At 38.7% G+C, this 16180-nt stretch overlaps 1 pseudogene across 1 annotated transcript; it reads left to right on the top strand.

Annotated features, from left to right (window-relative positions):
- The first annotated feature begins 12190 nt into the window (after positions 1-12190).
- On the top strand, positions 12191-12909 carry LOC308517920 (vesicle-associated membrane protein-associated protein A-like; annotated as a pseudogene). Its single transcript has one exon. The product of its transcript is annotated as a vesicle-associated membrane protein-associated protein A-like (transcript).
- The last annotated feature ends 3271 nt before the right edge of the window (positions 12910-16180 follow it).

The following is a 16180-nucleotide window of genomic DNA, read 5'->3' on the forward strand; positions in this document are numbered from 1 at the left end:
ATCGCCCGAACATGGCGAGGAGGGCGAAAGCGATCTCTCTGCTGTTTCAGAAGCCAAATCGGGGGCAAACTAGGTTGGCAAAGCTGCGAACAGCCTGGGTTTCTCACTCCTAAAGGGAGGAAAGCAGCGCTTGTCTCAGGACAGCGCAGAGAATCAAATGGGATAAGGTAGGAAACCCATAGCACGTGCCTGTGTATTTATTTGGTGAGTAAATAGTGAGGGCTGAAGAACTTGACAGGTGATGAAGAGTTAAGAATTGGTTAAACGATGTCCAGAGAATGAAGGCCTTTTTCTTTAGACCCGTGGTTCTCAACCTTGGCTGCACATTAGAATCACCTGGGAATCTTTTTAAAATCCTGATTTCTGGGCCTCATCCTCCGGAAATTCTGTTTCTTTGTTATGGGGTGGGGCCACAACATTAGTAACAAAGAAACAGAATTTCCGGAGGATGAGGCCCAGAAATCAGGATTTTAAAAAGATTCCCAGGTGATTCTAATGTGCAGCCAAGGTTGAGAACCACTGCTGTAGACGCTGAGTTTGTCTTTTTTTTTTTTTTTGGCCTGGCTGTTGACTGCCAGATAGAGTGAGTACCCACGCCTCAAGCCTTCATTCAAAATCCACCTTCTGATTCTTAACATATTATAATGGTTCCAAATGATCCTTTGTTGTCGATCCATCATGTTGTTATAAAGTTACTCCTGCTGTCAAGCAAACAAACAAGCAAACAAAGTCCTGCGTTTTGCAGACACATCAGAGTCACTTAACAAACATAGGCAGCCTTTTGGTTTTAATCTAGAGAATTTATGGTTAGAAACTGTCACCTCATTCCTAAGGATGCCAGCAAATCCCAAGAGGATCTCTTCTTCATGGAAGACAAAATGTAGAACATTAAGTGAGAGTTTTCATTCTCAGCCTTTAGCACATAAAAGCCACCACACTTTCTAGATAGAGCCGGAGTGAGTGACTTTACAAAGCCGTTCTCATGAAGGAAAGGGTGACATCAGAAAACCACCAGCATACAGTAGGATTCACAGAGGTCATACGGTTAGGGGCAGCTGCACCTGGGAGAGCATTTATGAGCGAAGAAACGGAAGCCCCGAGAGCTGAAGCAATGTGCCCGCATGCAGCTAACTGAGGAAGGCAGCGAAGGTAGTAGAGCACCTGGCTTAGCTCAGGGCTCCCGACTGTCCAAAGCAGCTGACCACAAGGGCTAACTGACCCCACAGGTCGGTGGTGCTTTTCCATCCCTGTGTAGATGGCCTGCCAAGCCCCAGCCTGCAGATATCAGAATGCAGATTTTACCTTTTAAAGATTTTTCTTTTTTCAATGAAAAGGAAGGAAACATGGACTTGATCACCTTCAGAATCCTCTCTGAGTAGGTTTCCATCCCATATCAGCATAAGAATTAGATGCATTCACTTAGGCAAGCATGAAGTTTGCCTTTTCTAAAAAGCACAAAAATAACCTTTTTAAGCCAACAAATGAAAGCTTAGGCCGCCAAGATGGTCCTCTTACATAGTTATATAATTATTTCAATGACAATGTTATTATTCCTATCTCTTCTGGCCCTTCTCTTTGGAAAATGCCTATAGAGTTCTTAAAACAATATTGGCAGATTAGATTACTGTTCAGTGAATATTTACTCCATTTTCTGTTAACTTCACAGGAGGCATTTATGCAAGTTGTGCTTGGCCACGTGGCTTGCTTTGAAATGGAGTTTGGGGAAGTAAAAATGCATCAGTTCCAAGCCTAGCCCTTCCAGGCACCACCTGTTCCTGTTCTTGGGAAGGTCTGACCTCTGCCATGAGAAGGTTGTGTGCCTAAGTAGCTGCCCATCAGCATCGGGGTGCCAGACTGAGTTCCCGTTTTGCAGAGCCGTTCTAGCCAACCTGCAGGTCTGCAGCCTGAAGCTGAGCCGCCCAGCAGACATGCAGACTCGTGAAGGAGACATTGCTTACTGTTGTATGTCACCGTGGTTAGAGAGCTATACATCAATAACTGATGGTTCCATGCATGAATTTCATTAAGATTTTAGGAAATTTATTAAGTTACTGAAAGTAGAATTTGTGTTTAGGTTGGGTTGTATTATTTTGGGTTTAAGCCGCTGACAAAGTGGTAGTATTACTATATGCTCGTATCCTTGGTTTCTTGTAAACTTGAGGAATTTAAAAGATTTTTTAAGCACAGGTGTGAGAAGTTGGTTTTCCAAAGTGATTATCTGGAAGGGGACAGCTTGTATCTGTATATGAATGTTAGGGATGTCTGATCAAAAAGCAGACACAGTACACAAACTCACTATTGTGTTTTCTTATACGTATTATCTCCTATTTACATGTCTTTTGATTATGGTTTCATATCTTTTGTTGGTTTCACACTGATTTTCAGTTTAATAGCCCCAGCCTACAACTACTATTCTTATGTCTTCTGAATGGTCTCTTTTTCTCGTGCACAATGAAAATGTCATTTTTGCTATTATGTTTGAAGAAAAGGCTTCCATTTTCCGTTTCTGTTTAGAGACATCTTTTGAAGATGAGCAGAATGTGAAGCCAGCTTGATTTTTAAAGGTCACGCACAATGCAAGAAAGCTGATTGGGAAGCGTGTGGCAAGTATGATAATGAGAACATCTTCAGAATGTCGGAGTGGGAAGGAAGCCAGGCAGTCTGACCTCCTCGTTCTGGAGATGAGAAAATGAAGTGTTTGCCCTGAGTCACACTGCAAGGCAGTGGTCCGGCTTCGGGAAACCTGAGAGCAAGAAGCACTAGGTGTAAGAAGAGGAAAAATGTGCTTCCACCAGAAACAGACCCTCCCACCTGAATCTGAGACAAGCAGTTTATTTGGGAGGGGAACGCTGGCTCTCAGGCAGAGCTCCGCCTCAGTAGGACATTAGGACACGGTCAGCCTGTGACGGATGCTGGGATGGTGAGTGCCGGAGGGATGCAGGCGAGGCACAGAGAGCCAGGGCACGTCACTGTTCTGAACATCAGAGGCAGCTGGGAGCCTTCCCATTGTAGGAGACGAATCCCAGGCAGAGGGTGAGGTAATTTAAAGTATTTCATGTAGAAATACTTTCTGTGTTTGGAGCCCATAAACAGTTCATGAAAGAAGTACTTCAAGGGAATGCTAGATCATAGCCCATGTTAAGGATTTTTTATATTTGCATTTTTGAGAGATTTTGGTCTATAGTTTTTTCCTTCTGTTTTCTCCCCCCCCCCCCCCCCCCGCTTTCCTTCAACCCCCGTTTTTGTCAGTCTGGAACAAGTCTTCATTTTCATAACCTTGCCACTTTGAAGGTCACAGCTCAGTTATTTCTCAGTTTGGGTTTGCCTGCTATCTTATCATAGCTACATGAAGTTTATGCATCTTCGGCAGGGATATTAAGGTTGATGCTGGGCATCTTACCTAGTGGTGCGCAGTTCGATATGTCCCATTTTTGATGATGTTCATTTTTGTCATTTCATAAAAATGGTGTCTCCAAGCTTTTCTCCTGAAAATTTTCCCATTTGTAGTTAATAAACATTTTGTGTGGAGGTACATTGGAATTATGTAAATACTCATTCCTCAATAAATTTTTGATTTGTTCATTAATTCATTTTTATTTCCATGGATCCATGGTTTCTTATTTTATTCACAGGCATGCCCACTCACAGCGGGACTAGACTTGGCCATGACCCTGCAGCGAGGCCGAGCCTGTGGCTTATGTGAGTGAGGGGCACAGGTCTCACATGGCAGAGCAGCAGGGGCGGCACCCACAGGGCAGTGCTGTGCCCCGAGGGACACTCAGCCAGGGCGTAGTTCCTGGAAAGCTAAAACGAATCTGGGGATCTTGATTCTTTAATTCAGGAAGAGGAATTTCCCGGTGGCAAATGGATAATATTTATCCCCATTAGAAAGCATCAATCTGCCCTGAAGAGACCGTCAGATTACATTTTAGGGATGAAACAAGATTAGTTCTGACAGGTATATAGATCCTCCAAGAACGTGCAACAACTCCTCATACAACAGCCTAAAAACATTCTTTCTGACAGTTTGACATTTTGTAAAAAGGCTTTATGATTGAGCATGATAATATACTGCCTTAAATTTTATAATTGTTTAATACAAGCGTGATTTTTTTCTTCAAAGAGATTAATCTATTCATTCAATGCAAATTATTTTGAAAGCCTAATATTGTATTGACCAGATACTGGGCTAAGCATAAAGGAAGGCTCCTGTTCTCAGGGCACTCTTAGTCTGGTGGGGAAGACAGATGAACAAACTGTTACAGCCAAGGTGATCCTGAGTGGGGCGGTGAAAGGATTGAGAAAAGACAGACAAGAGAATGAAAGTTGGGTCTCGATGGGACGCTGCTCCCTGATGAGGAGACAGCGCCAGCGCCCACAAGCCGTGTCTTTATTTTATAGCAGATGCCATGAGGCAAAGTAGGGGCGTGATCAAGTTGTTTACAGCATTCTCGTGAGTTTCAACCTCACTCAACTGCATGCACCTGAACTCTAGCACACAGGCACGTGGGCGACGTGTTTGGACCATAGGTTCAAGCTCACAACCACAGCCGTTGGCTATGATTGTGCTGGGAGGGCCCTGACCTCCAGCTGGGACTTGCACGTGGCAATGAGAGGACCCTGTCCTTTCATTAGTCCGAGGCTTGAACCTGGCCAAAACACTGTAGCCGCGCCCCATAACAAACCAGTAGTGTGATGTGGTAAGGGCGTATCAAAAGATACAGCACGCAGTACCCTGGGAATACAGAGGGAGGCTCTCCACCTGGCCATCCCCAGACAGCCTTCCTCACTCTGTCAACCAAGCAGCAGGACCTAAGCATCCTAAGCAAAGGGAAGTGCTTTAGGGCTCCCAGGATTGACTAGATCTGAAAAGCCAGGCAGTGGGCAGGAGCACAGCAAAAGCTGCTTATGAAGATGCTGGTATGGTCTGTCCCTGCTCCTTCCTTCCTTGTGGAACTGGGTCAAGATGGAAAGTCTCAGGAGAGAGCATCCACCTGGCTAAGCTTAAATACTATGTCTACCCATGACCCTAGGGCTGGGGCAGGGAAGGACACAGGGAGGGGTGAAATCTGTTCCTCTCCGTTTCAGCAGAGATGAGATAGGTGGCTGGCATTATCTTCTAAGATTAAACACAGAGGGAGAGAACTTATTCCTTAAAAGGAAAGTGAGTTCTAATTAGAAATGGAAAATAGAAGCTAGACACATTTAAAAAATTACTAATGACTCTTATAAGGCATGGGAGGACTATGGCTCAGGGGTTGAGCATCAGCCTATGAACCAGGGGGTCACGGTTCAGTTCCTGGTCAGGGCACGTGCCCAGGTTGTGGGCTTGATCCCCAGTGGGGGGCATGTAGGAGGCAGCTGATCAATAACTCTCCCTCATCATTGATGTTTCTCTCCCTCTTTTCCTCACTCTTCCTCTCTGAAATAAATAAAGATATATTTTAAAAAAAAATTATTTTCTACTGTGTGATTGATTCCCTTAATACGTTTTAACAATATTCATATTTAATTAAAAATAACTTTACATTAGATGGCCATATTTTTTAGGTCAGAAAAATGTTGGAACTAATAAAGACAAATGTTTTTGCTTTGTTTTATTTTGTTAATCCTCACCTGAGGATATTTTTCCATTGAATTTTAGAGGGAGTGAAAGGGAGGGGGAGATACAGACAGAGAGAAACTTCGATGTGAGAGAGACACATTGATTGGTTGATTGGTTGCCTCCAGCACACACCTTGACCAGGGCTGGGGATCAAGCCTGCAACCAAGGTACATGTCCTTGACCAGAATTGAACCCGGGACCCTTTAGTCCACAGGAGCTGATGCTCTATCCACTGAGCCAAACCAGCTAGGGCAGGAGTTCGATATTTTGATTCCCGAACAGGACACATGTCTGGTTTGCAGGCTTGATCTACAGTAGGGGGTGTGCAGGAGGTAGCCCATCAATCTTTCTCTCTCATCTATGTCTCTCTCTCTCTCTCTCCCCCCCCCCTTCCTCTCATAAATCAATAAAACATATTTAAAACAAAACAAAAACTTCAGCATGCAAATCTTTTCAGAGAGTCTGTTTCCAGGGATATCCCGCTTGTAGACAGATTTGATTAGGAGGAAGAATCTTGTGGGGGATCAAATCAATTTAATGGCCAAGAGTTTTAGGTTTCCATGGCTAAACACAACTGTACAATAACCTATTGTGATCTTCTCCTCTGAGTTTCGGGTAATGTATTATGCATTATAGGATCCAGCGTAGGACATATTCAATGAAGAGAATATGTTCTTCATTGCAAGTCTGTCCCTAACAATTGTGGATCTTAGAGCAAGAGTCCAAATGGAGGCCCACGCACACGTCTAAATATTTAAGGTTATAAGTACCTGAGCAAATTGTTAAATCAACTCTAGTCTGTCCTCCCATCCAAAAAAAAAAAAAAAAATACATTCATGATGACAAAATAGGAAGTTGACAAAATAGAAAACTCAACTCAATTTATTAGTACACATATCTGTTCTGTTGATGGGCTGGTGCTGTTTGGATGAGAAATTTACCCAGCTGCTATGTGCCACCATCACAAATACTGTCGTAATTTCCAAGTACCTCCTGAGTCAGGAAATAGAACATGAAAAAAAGGAAAGGAAAAGGAAGACAGTACCCTTGGGAAATACCTTGGTATGCAGTAGAATACTTAAAGTTTCAAGTTTTTAGTCAGCCAGTGTACCTTGTTGACTGAAACAGAGCATAACTTTAATATTTTTCAATTTGATAAAGGAAACTTAACAGTTTGTTTTAAGAAAAATATGATGGCCCTAGCCAGTTTGGCTCAGCGGATAGAGCGTCGGCCTGCGGACTCAAGGGTCCCAGGTTCGATTCCGGTTAAGGGCATGTACCTGGGTTGCGGGCACATCCCCAGTAGGGGGCGTGCAAGAGGCAGCTGAATTGATGTTTCTCTCTCATCGATGTTTCTAACTCGCTATCCCTCTCTCTTCCTCTCTGTAAAAAAAATCAATAAAATATATTAAAAAAAAAGGAAAAAAAAAGAGAAAAATATGATGTATATTTTGGCATTTAAAATAAACAATAAATTTTACTCATATAGTAGAATCAAGCTAAGAATTGTTTTCCTTGTAATATTTCTAATTATAATAGAGATTCATTAGATTTTGTTATTATTAGTAATTATAGCAACATTTATTATGTGTGCCAGGCAATATATAAAGTGATATATATGCATCATTTCATGTAATTGTCACAGGATTGGTATAGGTACTATTAATAATTCCCATTTTATACCATTTTATACTTGAGAAAATAAGCCCAAGCTAAGTACCTTGTCCAAAGTCACATAGTGGGAAATGGTAGAATGAGGAATTGAATCTGAGAAATCTGACTGCAGAGTCAGCCTAATGCTTGCAATCATGATCATACTTTTCTAGGTATATTGTACTGTTTTATTTATTACTAGAGGCCCGGTGCACGAAATTCATGCGGGAGGTGGGGGGGGGTCCCCTCAGCCCAGCCAGCAGCCTCTCCAATCCAGGAGCCCTCTCACAATCCAGGACCACTGGCTCCTAACTGTTCACCTGCCTGCCTTCCTGGTCACCCCCAACTGCCCCCACTGTGGGCCTGGTCGCCCCAGGCAGCCTGCTGTTTGGTCGTTTGGTCTCCCCTCATTAACCACCCTGCCGGCCTGTTCACCCCACGCAGCCTGCTGCTCAGTCCTTTGGTTGCCCCTCACTAACCCCCCTGCCGGCCTGGTTGCCCCACGCAGCCTATTCTGTCGTCCATTCGGTTGCAATGGTTGCTTAGGCTTTTATATATATAGATACTTTATATAGATACTTTATGTTATCATAATTACATTCTTATTTTTATAGTCAATCTGAAATTAATTTCATCCTTAGAGTTTGTTTTATTAAACAACTATAACTTCAGAAATTCAGCATAGTTTATCAAAATGTTTTCAAAATAAAACTTTATTCTAAAATGTACCTCAAAATGCAAGAAACAAGTACCACTGAAAAAGGTAAATGCATATATATATATATATATATATATATATATATATATACACAATGGTGCAAGTTAAAAAATATGTTAGCCTTTTAAGAAGTCTTCACCAATAAAATCCAACATAAGGATTTTTTTCTGTTTCAAACAATTTAAATTATACAAAAAAAGAAACTCTAGCATAATTCCAAAAACAGTCAAAAACAAAACTATACAAAACTGTGAATCCAAGTACAAAAACAACATATATATGTACATTTGTTGAATCTGCACAGATATATAGAGTGCATCAAATTAATTGTAGTCTAATTCAGGACAAATTGTACATCAACTAAACAAAAAGATCCCCAACAAATCATAAAATGATAAATGAAGACTTTAAAAAATGGCTGTCAAAGGATTTATTTCCAAAATCTCCCATATAATCTGGCAACTGTCTCCTCTTTCTCTTCCCCTACCTCCAAAATATATGATTTTGTTTACTTTGATGTTAACCATTGCATGGCTTATTAAGACTTTGGCCATTTTAATTAAGACTTTTTCATTATATTTGCTTTCCTGCAACATTTTTTCATCAATATGTCTTCTACATTCATATTCAATCAGATACTAAAATCTCATTGCTACATCAGTGTATTATTATGGTAGCTTTCTTCTCTCAAGTGGACATTTAAAGTTCTCTGCAAATTAATGAAAAAGTATAATAGACAACCTCTACAGAAGATGACTTCATAAAAATAAATTTTTATACTTTCTCAGTTCTTGAAATATTATTAGTTACCCAGTCAGAATTTTAGAGCTTAGATTTAATAAAAGTTCAGAATGTAGTCAAGAGGACAAAATTTAGAACTATAAAGATGTAGGCAAATAGTTTTTATTCTTGTTAAACATGTGAATGGGTTTAATTGATTGGGCAGGGGACATATTTAATCATATCATCTTCAACTCTCATCACCTCTTGTTTCTTTCTTTTAAATAATTGCTTCTTTCTTTAAGAATCTAAAATTATCTGAGAAGATTGATATTATTAGACTATTTCTCTGGCATTTTCAATGAGAACTGACTGTTAACATAGGCAAGTGAACTAAACAATAGTGGTAAATTTTCAGAAAAATCAGGCCTCCAGACTTGCTCTTATTGGAAGGAAAAGAAAAAGATTTAAAAATTATTTTTCAGATTGTTTCTCTACTTCAATACAATCTTCTAACTATTAACAAGATCTTATTTTGACATCAACAGTGCTAGATATAGCATTATTAGTAGTATTATCAAAATGTAATAGAATTAAGAAGATATATTTTATTGTTGTTACTTCTTTGAGAAATTTGTGGTGCGTAGACATTTTTCAACTCAATATTCTTATTTTAGAGGTGAACAAACTGAGGGTCAGAGAGAACATAAGTAATGTGTTTAGAGTTGTAGTGACAGCAGGATTGGCCGGTTCTGTCTAATGATACAGTGGTCTGTCACTCTGTGGTACTATCTAAACTGCTAATAAGAGGTCTTCTATTTCTTAATTTTAAAAGATTAAATATAACTTAATAAGCAAAGGTAATAAAACTTTGAAAGGCAATATTTGAGTTGCTTTTTTCATTTGTTTGTTTTTGTTAGTGGTTATACATATTCCTCATTAGGAATATATCTCAATTTTCTGTTTGGGGTCAAACAGGCAATAAAAGCAAAATAATTGAGATTATATAAAGCTAAAAAGCCTCTCCAGAGCAAAAGAAATAATCAACAAAATAAAAAAGCAAGCTATGGAATGGGACAAAATATTTTCAAACCATATTGTAACTGATAAGGTGTTAATATCCAAAATATAAAAGGAACTCCTAGAACTCAACAGCAAAAATACTGATAACCCAATTAGAAAGTGAGCAGAGAACCTGAATAATTATGTTTCCAAAGAAGACATACAATAAACAACAGGTCTGTGAAAATGTACTCAATCTCATTTTTCATCAGGAAAATGCAAATCAAAACTACGAGATAGTAGAATCTGTTAGGATATCGCTTATTAAAAAATCAAAAGATGAGTGTTGACAAAAATGTGGAGAGAAGAGAATCCTTATATACTGTTAATGAGAATGTAAATTGGTAAAGAATTATGGAAAACAGTATTTAGGTTAAGTAGAACTACCATAAATTAAAATTAAAAATAGAACTACCATATCATCACGGTATTATCCATGGGAGTTGAAATCAGGATCTCAAAGAGACACTTGCATTTTCATATTCACTCAAGCATTATTCACACTAGCTAAGATATGAAAATAACCTGAGTGTCTATCCATGAATAAATAGATAAGGAAAATGTGGTACATACATACAATGACCATTATTCAGTCTTAAAAAAAAAGAGGAAATCCTGGCATTTGCAAAAACATGGATGAACCTGAAGGACATTATGCTAAGTAAAATAATTCAGAGACAGAAAGACAAATGCTGCATTGTTTTAATTATGTGTGGAATTTAAAATAGTCAAACCCATAGAAACAAAGAGTATTCTGTTGATTGCCAGTGGTTGGGCAGAGGGGAAAATGAGGAGGTGATGTTCAAAGGGTATAAAGTTTTGAGTACCAAAGATGAATAAGTTCTGGATATCTAATATACAGCATAGTGTCTATAGCTAAAAATACTGTGTTATATACTAAAATTTTTCTAAAAGGGTAGGTCTTATGTTAAGCGTTCTTAACACTAAATATGTTACTACACATTTATAATACTTGAACAAAGCTCATTTATAAAATATTAATAACATTTGTCTCAGTGTTATGATATATAGCCTAAAGAAGCAGAACTCAGGATCTTCAAGAATTATATGCTTACCTAATGACATGCTTAACATGTATCAGTAGAAGCCAGCAATCATGTTTAATAAACAAAATACAGTCAACTCATTGCTGAGCTTTTATTTTCTACTAGAGGCCTGATGCATGAAATTCATGCAAGGGATTTGGCCCTTGCAGCCCTGGCTTCATCTGAAAGGTCGTCCGGAAAGACGTTTGGCTGTTCGGTCTAATTAGCATATATTAGCTCTTTATTATATAGGATTAGTCATAAAACTCTTTGCTTCTTTTCTTAAAAGCTGCTAAAACCCAGATAGTGAAGTTAAACCCCCCCCCCCAAAACCACGCTAACACAACATGAACTATAAATTCCTAAAAACATTTTAATAAAGAATTAGAAGTTGGAAGTAAAGTTAACAATTAGCTTACAAGTTTTGTGATTGTCTATGGGAACTGACAGAGACTGGGGAGTTGGTACAGGGGAAGCAGCAGTGTGGTTCATTCTAAGGAGCTGCTGACATGAGCTATATTGACTGGAGGAATCACCTTCTGCTGATACAGTGATAGTGTTTACTAACAGTGCTCCTACAATAGGCCTCCAGGGACCACTGGGAGGGGTAATAGCAGGAATAGATTGAGAAAGATTACTGCTAACTTGATTGGCTGAACGATGAATCTATGGTAAAGATACCCAGTACAGTTTTTCCCAAAGCAAAATATCTTGAAAGATTGCTTAATGGATAAATAAATTCTCTTATCAAAAAATTCATTACGGGAAATATTACAGAAATTGTGAGATGCCATTACTACTTTCCGTAGGAGCTTAAGATCTGAATTAACTTGGGTTTTGAGTCTTTTTTGTCTCAATAATGTTCCTCAAAAGATTGGACTCTGTTCTTCCCAGTGCTTAAGTCACTCCTTGAGAAATAAAGTAGGTGTTTCAAGAGTCACATTAATTATTTTAAGCTAGTAGCTACTTATGAAGGCACATTGGCTTTTTAATAATTCTAAATAGTACCTTAACTACAAAGGCAAACTGTAGGTACTAGAGATAACAGGACCCCCAAATTCTCCCTAGAGAATTGGGGGGTGGGAGGAGGAAGAAAGAGAGAAAGTTTAAGGCAATTCAACTCACAAAAATTATGTGAATTTGGCTAGGGGCTCCCGGCTACACAAAGTCAGGTGGGGCACAGAGGGATGCAGTGTTGTGGCCTCGGTGGCTAGTGTGTAGTTGAGTCAGTTGTGAGATTGGATCCAGAGCTGCTGACTCAGCGGGTGGCCCACAACCCAGCGACATGGCTGCAAGTGTCTGGGTGCTGGAGCCATGACCTGGCCCCATCAGAGTTCGGCTGAGCTGCCGCTGCCGTTGTCTCCATCTCCAGCCGGCTGTCCTCTGATGGTGTCCGCCTCTGCGGCCATGGCGAAGCATGAGCAGATCCTGGTCCTCGCCCCGCCCACAGACCTCAGATTCAAAGGCTCCTTCACAAATGCAGGCACTACAAATCTTAAATTGTGAAATCCATCATATAGAAAAGCATGCTTCAAAGTGAAGACTACAGCTTTTGGGTACTGCGTGAGGCCCAACAGTGGGATTATTGGCCCGGGGTTGACTGTGACTGCTTCAGTAATGCTACAGCCTTCTGACTATGATCCCAATGAAAAGAATACACACAAGTTTATGGTGCAATTTTTGCTCCACCAAACATTTCAGATAGGGAAGCTGGGTGGAAAGAGGCAAACCTGATGAGTTACTGGATTCTAAATTGAGATGTTTTTGAAATTCCCAATGAAAATGATAAATTGAATGACATAGAACCTGGCAAAGCTGTTCCTCTGAATCCATCTAAATCAGATGGACTCACACCAAAACCACAAAGTTTCACTCAATGACACTGAAACTGGGAAGCTCATGGAAGAGTGTAAAAGACTTCAGGGAGAACTGATGAAGCTATCAGAAGAAAATCGACATCTGAGATGAAGGCTTAAGGCTCAGATAAGCCTGGATTAACCTCAACTGCATCCTTCAGAGATGATGTTGCCAGTCCTTTTCCTTCACTTCTTGCTGTAATTGTGGCCATTTTCATTGGATGCTTTCTAGGGAAAATCATCTTGTAGATTGAAAGCATGCAGAGTGCTATTTTTTTTATTTTTCTCTTGACCAGAAAAAGATATGCTTACCTACCATTTCATTGGCAGCATGGCCCACGGTGACCACTTTTTCGTGTGTGTACAGTGTCATATAGGCTTTGCCTTTCTCTTATGGTTAGAAAACAAATAAATAAAAAACAACTGTTCAGCTACTGGAGTAAGTATATATTACCAGATCATCACTAACAGATGTCAGTCCTTTATGAAATTCATAAAGAATTGTTTTTTCTTTGTGGTTTTAATAAGAGCTCAAGAATTATTCAGTCTTCTAAATGTTATTTTAATAAACCCTTTAAAATTTATCTGTTGCTGTTACCTCTTGAAATAGGATTTTTTATTGTTGTTGTTAATCTTCACTCGAGGATATTTTTCCTATTGATTTTTAGAGAGAGTGAAAAGGATGGGGAGAGACAGAGAGAAACAGATATGAGAGAAACACATCAATTGGTTGCCTCCTGCACACATACCAACTGGGGCCAGGGATTGAACCTGCAACCAAGGCATGTGCCCTGAACCATAATTGAACCCTGGACCCTTCAATCCATGGGCGGCCGCTCTGTCCACTGAGCTAAACATGCTAGGGCTATCTGATTTATTTAGATTGCTAACCTCATCCATTCAAGAAGTGCCAAAAGGTAGTCTGTGGGGAAATGGTGCCTTTTACAGTGTAAATTTGCTCCTTTACCTTTGCTAATATACTGGTAGAATTTTTCTTAGCCCTTATGAGGCAATTGTTGTCTGAGTTTTTCATCCTTACAATCCTGTCCCACGGTATTTAACATAAAACAATACTGTAAAATATTATGTGAATTTCTCATTGAGCAAGTTAGGTTTCAGCTGACCAAGATAATGCATGATTGGATGTCTAATTCCTTCACCGACCTGTAAGAGTATTTTCTATGTGCTCTTCATTGTGAAAGAAAAACAAGTTTCTTTATTAGTCCCTGAAGTTACAGTCCCCATCCCACCACCTTAATTTGTGCTCTTTGGCTTAAACATAGCATGAGAAGTAAGAGTCCCCATGATTCATGCGGACGTTGTCAAACTTTCAGGCCCAGGAAAAAGAGTGTTGTGCTCAGATTGGGTAAGCAAATGGATTTCATTCAAAGGAAGACAGAGGAGCCAATTCTGCAAATAAATTTCCAGGTGCTTTGCAGTGAGACTCCTCCCCGGGCCTCATCTCTCCTGGATGTAAAGGTCAAAGGAAACTTCCCACATCTACCTTCAAATCTTAGTGCATTAGCTAACTATCTCAGGAGAATAAAGATTCTCTAAATGGGAAACTAATCTTATAAACCTGTGTTTGCATTCCAGAATTGTGCAGACTATGTTTTCCAGTTGAAAACAGTTATACATAAAAACATCCTCAGAAACCAGTTCTTTTACATCTCTGACTGGTTTGTCTTATAATTAACAGTTAGGAAAAATATCCCACATACTCTTTTAACATACTCATTAAAAAAAAAAATTAGTGGCCAAGTAATTAAGGAATGTCTTGATTTTTATCTTTTAAACGGTAAAATCTAAATCCAATATATGAAATAAGAACGCATTTATTCGAGTTTGAAAGTTGAAATATATTAATAAATCACTATTTGCACACACATGTACTCTCTCTGCTCAAGGCAAAAATTACATAGTATTTTGGTTAAGTTGCTAGTTTCTCAATTCTACAAATCTTTTGTGTATAGGTGTTTTTATAATCCTTTTATATATTTATTAAATACCTTTTTATTGATTCCAGAGGAAGGGAGAGGAAGAGAGAAACATCAATGAGACACAATGGTTGATTGGCTGCCTCCTGCACATCCCCCACTGGGAATCGAACCCGCAGCCCCGGCATGATTTATATATTTAATTGATAGCTAGGAATGAATTAATCTAAATTATAGACCTTCCTCCTCCTATATTCTTTAATTTTTTCAATATATTTAAACTAAAATAATAAAAAATCCAGACAGTTTGCCCATTTCTCCCATCCCACTTCCGCCTCTTGTAACTACCAATCTGTTCTCTGTATCTATGAGCTTGTTTTTTGAGGATTTTAAAAAATATTCTACATATAAGAGGGAACACACAGTATTTTTCTTTCTTTGTATGACTTATTTACTTATATTATTGTTTATCCAGGGAGTAGTGTGAAGAACCTACATCAGAATCTTCACGTGGGCAATGGTGAGCTGAGGCAACCATGTGGACGAATCATCAGAAAGATGAATGTACTTGAGAAGCACAGTTTTGGACAAATTATCTGCACAATTGCTTCAGATTTCCACATTATATGTACTCCTGTTTGGAATAAAATACCAAGCTTTTATCCACTGATACCTATTTGCTAATAATATGTTTTTTGGTTTCAAAGTTTAGTTATCTGACCACAAGGAGCCAACCACTCAGCATAGCCTTTTCTTAAATGTATAGAAATTCGTTTATATTACAGATTCCTGATGTTTACATAAGCCATAATGTCTATTTCAATTATATACACAGATGTCCACATTAGTTATATTTTGATTTACCATTCAGAAAATAAATACAGGGTGGTGCAAGAGTAGGTTTACAATTATTCATATGGAAAATAATACAATAAATAAAAATAATAATACAAGAATAAACTGTGTTTCATATAAACCTACTTTTGCCCCACCCCATATTTATGCTAGCTTCATATGAACAATATCCTTTACTTTTTAAATATGCAATAAAGCAGAGGCTAAAAACTAAATGAAAAGAAGGGTAGAAACTAAATGAAAAGTTGTATTTTAAAATTAAATGTGAAAACATATGCCAAATTAAGGGACATTTATGTACATATTTACAGCAACTTTTCCCATTACATGAATAGCTCAAATACTTGTGCAAAACATGAAGTGATAGTTCTATCTGAGAATAAATGCGGTAATGGACATGTAGTACACCTGCACACGCACACAGATGCAAAATTCACAAAATGTGTCAGGTAGCTGGTGGCCATGGTGGAATTAAGATTACTGAGTCACCCCAGATTCCAATTTATATTTATACATACATTGTACATTTATAAAAACCTTACAAATAATCCTATTTTTCCAGGAAGACAATATAGGTAACAATTTAACACATATAGTAAGAAAACATCTTAAATTCATAAAATCACAATGAGGCAAATTGAACAATTCAATAAGCTGATGGCTATTATGAATAAAGAATTCACAATAAAGACTTTTCCATTTTTCATGTTTGACACAATAGCATGTTA

This window comes from Myotis nattereri, assembly GCF_964212035.1.
Source record: "Myotis nattereri genome assembly, chromosome: 4".
Taxonomy (NCBI): domain Eukaryota; kingdom Metazoa; phylum Chordata; class Mammalia; order Chiroptera; family Vespertilionidae; genus Myotis; species Myotis nattereri.